The 10,275-nt window shown below is 41.6% G+C and overlaps 1 protein-coding gene across 2 annotated transcripts in view; it reads right to left on the bottom strand.

Annotated features, from left to right (window-relative positions):
• The window catches only part of IKZF1 (IKAROS family zinc finger 1 (Ikaros)), a 90,288-nt gene extending 80,529 nt beyond the window's left edge, over positions 1-9,759 (bottom strand). The window contains exon 1 of one of the 2 annotated variants that reach the window (XM_012733959.1): positions 9,497-9,759. The gene's annotated coding sequence lies outside the window, so the exon portion shown is untranslated. The remainder of the gene's footprint in view (positions 1-9,496) is intronic. The other variant, XM_004694490.2, reaches the window with a different exon arrangement.
• Between the last annotated feature and the right edge of the window lie 516 nt (positions 9,760-10,275).

Below are 10,275 nucleotides of genomic sequence, written 5' to 3'. Positions count from 1 at the left end.
CCCCACATCCTGTCTACTTCTTTACACCTCCGTTCTTTTTTTTTTTTTTTTTTTTTTTGTGATGAGCTTTTTTCTTTGCAGCACTTGTTCTGAAATACTGGGACTTTTCTGTATTTCTGAAAAGGTGAGTCTAGATTAATGAAGTTAAAACTAAAAGCCAGCTGCCTGTTGAGAACCACAACTTGATTATTTTTTTTAAAGATTAATTTATTTGTGCATATAGAACTGGGGTACAAGCCAGAGGTACAGGGGTGGTAAAAGGCTTCATCAGAGAGAGAGTGGGGAACAGAACAGGGAGATCAAGAAGTACACTGCTGAGGGGAGCAGCGGGCGGGTCAGGAGAGGTCTGCCTCGCCATGTGGGTCACCTCTGGAGCGGGTGGGGATCAAGCTCATGCTGAAGAGATTTTAGCTTCTTAGTGCTGTGCTTTAACCCGCTGTGCCATCAGAAAGGACCACAACTTGATTACTTGCTAAGCTGCCTAAATTAATGTCTATTAAAGAACTACTAAGTACACAGTTTGCTACTAAGAGAAATTCAGAATTAATGTACACACTGGACTCACAGGGCCTTCTGCAAGTTTTTAAAATGGTTAGTTCTTTTACGTTTAGTAATATACTTAACATTGTCCTTTTTTACCCCTTAAAGGCAAATGTTTTTCTCCTCTCCTGATACTGTCTAAAAGCAATTTTCTTCCAGAAACATTTCATAACATTGCATAAGTACCTTATATATGCCATGCAAAGTTGTAAAGAAAGGATACTGGTTTTGTCAGCTTTAGTGGATAACAACTCCGTACCTGGTGTTTTACAGGCGAACTGCTGGCCTCACTGGAGCGCGAACATCCTCCTCTTTGTCTATCGTTCCACTGGAAAGCCTGGCCCAGTGTGGAGTGTGGAGTATTTGCTAGGTGTGTGCCTGTAATCCTCACAGTTATGGTTATTACACGTAGTCCATATAAGGACTCTCATTTCATGGGTGAGAGGTTGAGACTAAGGAAGAGTAGGCTGCCCAACTTCACACACCCACACATAGAACTGAGACCAGAGACCGGGCCATTGTACTGCAGAAGCCGCCGCTGGGTGGTCCTATTGCACTTAGAGCCCCAGCCCAGTACCGGCGCCATGATTTCAGATGGATACTGCACAGGGAGTAGCTGTCACCTATATCTAATGGAAAAGCTCATGCTCTTTGTGATACTCTGCCATTAGGAGAAACTTCATCAGTAAACTCCTATAATAGTTCAATTCTGGTTATATAGGCAAGTACATGCTACTGATTTTATTTTCTCCTTGACCAGTGAAGTTACAGTAGAGGTACATTTGGGGTGGTTTCCTTACATTTTCAATGACACCGATTTTGAAGGTGGAAGGTACATGGGGGGAACAGCATCCAAGCTTATTATCATTTAAAATGTTTTAAGTCATAGACCTGCTTAACAAATCCCATTATTCCTGCATAAAGTTAAGTACTTTCATCTACAGACTGGTAGATTTTATTTTCAAAAGTCTATTCTATGTGAATTATACTATATTAAAAAAATGTTCCAAGAGAAAGTTGAGGTAATCTGTGCTGTCTTTGTGTCTGATCAGGAAATTCCAGGTTTCCTAACAGCTTGACAAAACAAGTTGGGAGAACATAAACGCTTGTGGTGAGCACTCTCAATGCAGTGCGGTTCTTTTCATTTTTCAGAAATTAGCTACCAATCGATACACTTCCTTTTTATTCCAGGTATTACTGGTGTGAACAATAATGAAAAACAAAATTTGAGCAGGACAGCAGGGTATCCAATTTGGCTTCCACAGAGCCCCTCATTCCATCCCCATATTTAATTGGGTCATAGAAAACACCTTCAATCATTTGTTCTACTGGAACCTTCTTTTTGAGGGCAAATTAGCTCAGGTGCACAATTCTCTTCATGTACTTTTCTATGGGCAGGAACTGATATGTAAAAGATGAAGAGCCCAAACTAATGGCAGCCTTTTCAAAATATAGCTGAAAGCCATAGTGTTCGAAAACATCTTAGCAAAGAGATATTTAATGCAGAAGTTAAAGAGCCACAAAAACATTTTTAAACACCATCATAGAGCCACCTGTCTAAAAGTGATTGGTTTTAAATAGAGAAATGAAGTTCTCTGTGCTCACATATTTGCTCTAAACATGTTCAGAGCTAAATGACAAGTTGCTTACAAGCTGGGCTGGCCCAGCTTGACTTTTCTCCCATGGCAGATCTCTCATTTGAAGAGGGAGGCTTCCTCAAAAAGATCTGGGCCATGGCGCCCTTGGTTTTCAAACCACTCACAGTAACTACTGTTTGTTGAGCAACCATGGGAAAGACACACATACTTTTATAAGACTTTTCCTGATTTCTGACTGTCATCATAGGCCACTTCCTAAGTAACTTCCTCAAATATAAATGGCTTTTTTAAAAAAACAAACAAAAAAACACTTCATCACTTAGTAATCTAAGTTTAGAATCATTTTCTTCTACCCTCTTCCCAGTTTTAAAAGATGTCATGCATGACCAGCATCAAAATGAGGTACAACCAAAATGAGACCCACATTTAAAAAAAACTGCCCCCCCAAACAATGATTTCCATGTTTATTACCAAAAAAACTGATGTCTTCATTTTTATGACTGTAAAGTGAAGAGTTGCACAGCAAAATTTTGTGTTCCTATGTATCTCGAAGTATTTTTTAACAAAAAATGCATAAAGAGAATATTACATTATTAAGTTTTTTTTTTTTTACACAATAAGGCATTAGGCTATCACAGAGTACAGTATCTTATCTTCCTTTCTTAGCAGTGAAGTTATCTTAACGAACTAGTAGATTCTTTCATGTAGAAATTTTAAAACTCAAACTTAAAATATAGATGGTAGAAAATTCACTTGTATAATTATTATATTCCAAAAAATGCACCTGTGATACTGAGATTTCTACAGGGTCATTTGATTTCTATTTAAAGAAGGACATTGGCACGTTTCTTTGGTGAAAGTTATATTTTACTTAGACCAAACAAGTAAAATGATGCAAATCCTAATGGTATTGTCTATCTGTTTACAACTCCACATATATTTATTTATTAACAGTAATAGAAAAGTCATTCTTGATTTTCTCAGTAAGGGCATTCTCCTAGTACTGTAAACTTTTTTTCCATTTTATTTAGAGAAATGTCTACTGTATAATTAAGGGAAAGACCAGATCAACATATGTAGATACAAACACACAGAGAAATGTTTCAAGAGCAAATATATTGTATTTCCCAGATCTCCTTACATTTTACTCTTTGTAATAGAAATTGTGGCTGTAACCCAGCCTCTCATTTGGGGTGTTTCAGCCTAGCTCTAGGACGTTGGGGTGTGGACAGCCTAAGGGCTGGTAGACTCCCCGCAGTGAGATCACGTGGTTAACAGGAAATTCTCCCTAAAGGACTTGTATTCTGAGCTCTGTTTTTTTTTTTTTTTACAACACTAACAAAATTGTAAGTTATCATCGCAGTGAGATCACGTGGTTAACAGGAAATTCTCCCTAAAGGACTTGTATTCTGAGCTCTGTTCTTTTTACAACGCTAACAAAATTGTAAGTTATAATCAATTGTAATGATGTAACTTTTAATAGAAGTTAATGGAAAATGTTCTCTATTTCACATTTCTTAAACTATAATCTCAGTATCCCAAATATGGATTCAACATTTAGTTTCCTTAAACAGTAGCTCAATATCTTAGTAGCATTGGTAATCTGGAAATTCAGTTTGTTCACTCCAATTTCAAATGGATTAACTGAAATCAAGTAAAGCTGTGCTGAGAAGGGCACAGGGAAGAATAAGTGAATCAATTATTTGGTAACAATGACTGCTGTGGGCAAATAATTACAGAGAAGAATATCACTTGATATTTTGATTTGGCTTTTTAGTTGGATCAAATTAGCAAGAAAAAAATACAGATTTCTATTTCATTCACAGCATTAGTTATCTTGTAGCCTAAACTTTGAGGCTCCTGAAGGATAAGGGAATTGTTCTTGTCTGGGCACCTGTGGCAAGGAACATGTTTAGTATGGATGTGATATCAGGCCTAACCAGGACTGTATGGAGCAGAATGTCATTCTGTAATCCACAACCTTTACCCTGCAATGTCCTGATGCAAACCCAGCGGGCAGCAGGGGCGTCATCAGTAGAACCTCACAGAAGCTCACAACTTCCCCTTTTGTAGGACTGTACTTATAATCTGGTCAGGTTTTTCTGTGACCCTTAAATGCACTTAAATCATTTATTTTTAATATTTTACCTATTTTTCTTTTAAAGAAAAGTACATTACTTTTACAAAGTACTGACTGCTGTTAATTAAACTCAACAGTCATTAAATCTGGGGAAACATATAGATGGAAATGGGAAAACACGTGTAAAAAAGTACTAGAAATTCCCAAACCATTTCTAAATGGTAATTAATTGCCTCATCCTTAACAACCTGAGAAAACAGGCAGCGTGATTTTAATGAAATGGGTTGCACAGTTTTTCAATATGTTTTTAGTGTGACTCTCTTGAATATCACTTTAGTTTTTCTACCTGACACCAGCTCAACAGAGGAGAAGGAAAAGGTCACTTTTTCAGGCTAAAAGTGGGGCTTTCACTAGGGGGTCTCTGGCTCTCTAGTTCCATTAAAAGCCTGGAGGAAATTTTAAAGTGCCTCAGAAGTAATTTTATAAAAGATCAATTCCTCATTTTCATTTCTCCTAAAGATTCTAAATTAAACAATTTCCCATTAGGTCCTGGGAGGGATCTTATGTGCCATTTAGTTTGCTCCTCGTTTGCCAGTGAAAATCTTACTTCACAACAAAACCTAACAAAAAAAATGACATTCTCACAATGGAACTCTTAGAAAATGACTCGAACCTAAACCATTCTGTTTAAACAGCTTCAGAAACAAAATGTTATCTGTTTTAGTGAGCTAAAAAGGAAATATTAAAAGCTATTTCCATACGTAGAAGGTGTAAAAAGATTTTATGCGGTTTTTAGTTGTTTCAATAGTGTCTTCAAAACTACAAAATAAAATAGGCCAGGGGTTGGGGACAGGGTTGAAGACACAGACAGAGATAGAAAAGACAAAGAAGTGGAGGAGGGGAGAGGAGGGAGAAGAGGGCAGGAAGGCGGAGAAGAAGAAGGACAAAAAGAAGAAGCAGAGGGAAAGGACAAAAGGAAGGAAAAGGGAGAAGCAAAGGAGGGAAGAAAGAAGGAACCACCTGGGTTCTCTCTTTGTACCTGCGTCCTCATCTTGCCCTAGAAGTACCAGAGCAACTGTATATCAGACTTAACTTTTGGCGCGAAAACGGCAGGAAGAGTCAAATTTGCTTTCACAGTGAGCTGATTGCTGAAGAAAAATGCATCGTTGCACACTTGAGTGTGAAAATATGAAGAAGGCACTTTTCCTCTAATTAGGGCCCATTTTAAGCAATTCGTTAAGCTGTGGCCCCGTGTCACAAGCCATCAGGAGGTGGAGCATGAGGCAACCCAAAGCAGACACTGCAAATGGAGCATGATGATGTTCTTCATCACCCCAAGACAGCCAGCAGGAGGGGTGCCGCAGGTGTTGGAAAACAGCCCCCCGGGAAGAGTAAAACCCAGTTTTCCCCCTATAGAGAAAAAATCATGTGGCACTCACCAGCAAGTCTGCACCTCCCAGAGGCCAAGGGGGCTGCCTTTCCCACAAAAATCTCGATCTCTGGGTCTTCAGACACCGGGTTCTAAGTCTGCTGGACTCAGCCACTTGGGAGCCCCGTGCTCCTTTGGGTGGCAGGCGGTCTACTACACTGCTTCCTTGACACTGCTCTAGGGCAGAAAGCAAGGTGGAACTGTTCACCAATATGCAAAAAAGGAGGGAAGATTGTTTTCACTCAGGACAACACAGGCAGGAAGGGAGTCTGTATTTCCTGTCCTGACCAAAATGGGTTCAGAGATTATTAGGACGTCTGATTTGACAGCTTGTGGTGGAAGAGGGACTCTTTTAGTCAACAGGAATTGTGAGTTCCCCAAAGGCAAAAATGGTCATGGGAGAAGGGAAATAAAGCCAGCCCGGTAACAGGGAAGATGCATTTTTAACAGTTTATCACCAGGTGGTTTATGGAAGGCCCCCAAACCATCAACCTGTTTATCACAGTAAAAAAGCCAACTGAAACCATTAGGCAGCGGCCTGTAGATTAGTCTCAGCTGCCTCCCATCAGGTCTTTCTCAGGAGGGACTGCCAGCTCCACACAGGGCTGCAGTGGCAGCCCTGCCCACCTGTACCCTGAGACGCTTTCTGTGAAGCCTCATTTGTTGGCTATTATTTTCACTTGTACTAAAATTGCACTTTACTTTAAACGTTTCACAGTGTCTTAGAAGTATTTGTTAGAATATCACCAAACATTAAAAAATGAGTTAACAAAAGCTACTGAAGCAGCAGCGCTGAAAATTAAAAGATGTGAACAGATATTATGGGAGATGAAGAAAGATAACAGTAGGTGGGAAGTCATTTATTTAACTGAAAACAACACAAATGCCCAGAGTCTACATGAAGAAACCAGGGTGAGCATTTAGTCAACACCACAACAAACGTAGTTTTGTTACTCTTGTTCTAGTCTGGTTTGAGGCGCCCAAGTCCCTGATGAATCTCATTCTTTTCATTTCATCTGCATCTTAAACCTGTGTGTGTATGTTGCTGGTCCCCTGAACCCCAACTTTTCTTACGTATGGATCATACATATACAGAAACCTGCTCGAGCAAATTAAAACCTCCAGTCTCAAGGAGTAACCTGGACCAATGGTTCTCTTCCTGTAAATCTCAAAGGCTGCATTCCTTGGTGTTTTTATGCATTGTATTTTCTCCCACAAAATGGAATAATTACATACACACGTCTGAAGGTTTGGACACCAGACAGGGAGCAATGATAACAGGCGGCAGGAAAAAGCAGGTTCCATGGCCAGACGCAGGAGTGACAGTCCCCAAAATTGTCTGTCAGTCTCGGAAACAGTGAGGACTGACAGGGAACCAAAGATCTTTCTTGGTTTGCTCTTTGTGAGCTGATCCCTCTAACATGACTCCCCTTTGGAATAAAGCAACAAAACCCAATACTTATTTTATACTGAAATTATTTTATAACTGGAAAGACTGGAGGAAGGAAAAAAAATACCACCACACTTGCCATATAATTCTGGGGTAACTGCATCTCCATTATGCATATAAAGTATTAGGCTAACTCTCAAACTACTAACATCATTTGTAATTACACTTGACATTATAAACAGGAAAACCATTTTTGCTTTAGTAAAAGGTAAAAGACAAGTAAAAGAAAAAAAAAAGGCTTTCCATATTAATGCTGAGTCTACCAGATATTAAAACCCTTTCTACCTCCTCCCTATCCCTCTTTCTCCATAATGAGCACTTGCTTTGTGTTATCTCTGTGTGTAAATATTCCTGCAGTTTCTGTATCTGTTCATATACACATCATTTCAGAGATAAATATAATGCATATGGCATGTAGTTGACAGTGTGTGAGTATATTCAGATATGTACAGTGCATCAAATTTCAAAAGTTTTCCACTTTTATTGACAATACCCATTACACTCACCGAAGGTGAACCACACATATTCACATCTCCAAATCAAGGAGAAAAAAATCCCCAAACCAAAGGACCACCATCCTCAAATTTTAAATCTCTGTGCAAGTTAACAAAGATGTAGGACACTGGCTAGATTTCAGCCCCTTTGACAAATTCTCTCTGTTGTCAATTTTTTAGCAAGAGAAATGGCTTCAAGGACAGTCCCAGTATCCCCTCAGGATACTGGGAAAACTTGTCAGAGGGTCGAGTATAATACATGCACACTTTTATTCACAGATCGGTGGGCTTGTCCTTTAAGGCCATGATGGGCAGCTATTACTACAATACTTCCACATTGCAGAGGACTTACGGTTTTCCAAGATGTAGCACTTTAATTGAAACACCGATGAATTAAGTAAGCAAACATGGTGGAGTTTCTACAACTCCTGCCTTCAACTTTCACCATAAAAGAGGAAGAAAACATGACCATTTAACCTAGTAAAATGTTCTTGTCCTAGTGGACTTCAGACTGCGATATATACACTGTTCCAGATGAAAGAGGTATGACCGTGCATTTGTGGTGAATTTTAAAATAAGATACATTTTGTCAAACCAGAATTATATAGTGTTAAAAATGTGACATTGCGATTTATATCTTTATGTACAAATTATTTTTTAAACATGTTTCATTTTCTATGATGTAAGGAGGTAACCTTCCTGTCACAGATATTTGTCAGTGTTTGAACCTTTAGCTGCATCCAAATGATCTTATTTGTTACCGAAGCACTTTGACACATTTAGTATAAATAATACTTAAATTGTTACTTGCAGAATCCCATACAAAAGGTGAGCCCAATTAACCTCATAAAAGCATCTTCAAACAAAGAAATAAATTCAAGATGCTCCAATCATTTCCTTTGAGGTTTCGCTATGCTCTCAACTTATGACCAAATAAGTTCAAATCATTTGACTTCCTATGAGTTTAAATATTATAATCATGAAATATTTTCAATTTTTATACATTTTACCTCGTTTAACAGATGTGAAGGAACTATTTCTTCAACCCCAGTTTGTTTCTCCAAGTTTACAACAGTCACTCAGGGTTGAAATGGCCAGTGTGTAGAAGGGTAGGAAATTCTGAGCATGCACTCAGAGTAAAGCACAGTGACTTGACAAGCCCTCTGGGTTGGTGGCCCGACAAGAAAGGAAACTGCATTTGAAAGCTGAGCAGTGCCTAATACACCCTACCGAACCCTTACACTTTCTGCTTCTCTAGATGCCATACTCTGTGCTTCCAAGTTGAAAGAAAAAAAAAAAACAAGCACGTCTTCACGAGATTCCTTAGGAATCACCAATGATCCTTGATAATTTTTTAAAAGCACGTTTCAAATACAGTCACAAATAACCTGCCACCTTATTACAAGGGGGATTTGTAACCCCATAGCCATAACTGAAGTCAGCAAAAGTACTACTAACTTTTTTAAAAGCGGGATAATACATGTTTTACAAAAAGCAAGTTCAGGCTCCAAATAATTATTTTACAGTGTAAGCAAAAAGTTCTCGCCTCAGAAATCAGAAAAGAAAAGCTCTTTATGCACGACTTTCTAAAGGCTGACTTCCGTGATCTCACTCTGTAAGTATATATCTAGTTAAATATGACTGGGAGCTAGAATGTCCTCCACGGTTACTGCGGGCGGCCAGAAGTGTCCACCACCCGCCCGGTCCTGCACCTGCACTCAGTCTAAAGTGGCCGAGGCTTTGACCAAAGTCTAGTCTCTCACTGTTCCCAGCTAGGAAAAGCAGACCTGAGCGAAACCAGGAGATACACACCTTACTGCCTTGTCTTTTTTCCCTTCTGTCTCTCGAATTTGATCCACCAGCCACCCCAAGTTTTTCTATTGAAATTCAATTTGAAACACTCACGTGAATTTGTGCGTCGCACTTTGGGGGTCAAAACTGATCCTCGGGCGCGAAGAGCCACCTCGGAAGCGGGGCTCGCTCTGTTCTAACGGGCTCGCCCGGGTCGGTCGCCTAACAGCGGCCAAGCGTCCCGCCGCGACTCGGCAGCGTTCCGCGGGGACCCAGGGGCTGTCGCCGCAGTGGCCGCCCGGCGCGGGCCGCGCAGGCACTTGTTAGAGCGCCCTGCTAACTTGGCCGCCGAGCTCTTCCCGGCTTTCTTTCACAATGACTTCCTGAAGTTGCTCACTAGCACTGTTCCCCATTTCTCCGACACACTCCCCACCCCCCGCGGCTCCGACCCGGCTCTGCACTGGCGGCCAGTTTGCTGCCCAGCGAGCACAGCGCCGCCCACGGGCCGCGCACCTGGCCCTCCGCGCACCCGCGGGCCAGCGCCTCGCACCAGCGGCCGCGAGAACCACCGGCCCGAGCGCGCCCACCGCCCCGCACTCCACCAACTTTAGGGCTGCGCACACTGTGGGTCCCCGCTTCTCCAGCCCGGCGGCCGCCCCGCGCCGCGCGCACGCCTCGTCACTCCCGACTAGCTTCTGGCAAGCACAGAGCCGGGCGAGAGCGGGGCGCGGCGCGGGGCTCAGAGCCCGGACGCAAGCCGCGACCGGGAGTCGGGACTGGGAGCCGGGCCAGGAGCCGGGCGTGCCGCGGGACGGGGAGCCCGGCCAGGAGCTGGCCGCTAGCGGGGCTCCTACTAGGGCAGGGAGGAGGGCACGCCGCCCTGCAGCCGGGTG

Source organism: Condylura cristata, unplaced genomic scaffold (assembly GCF_000260355.1).
Source record: "Condylura cristata isolate star-nosed mole 26May11 unplaced genomic scaffold, ConCri1.0 scaffold00044, whole genome shotgun sequence".
NCBI lineage: Eukaryota > Metazoa > Chordata > Mammalia > Eulipotyphla > Talpidae > Condylura > Condylura cristata.
The sequence above is the reverse complement of the archived record's forward strand: the minus strand, read 5'-3'. Positions and strand labels throughout refer to the sequence as shown.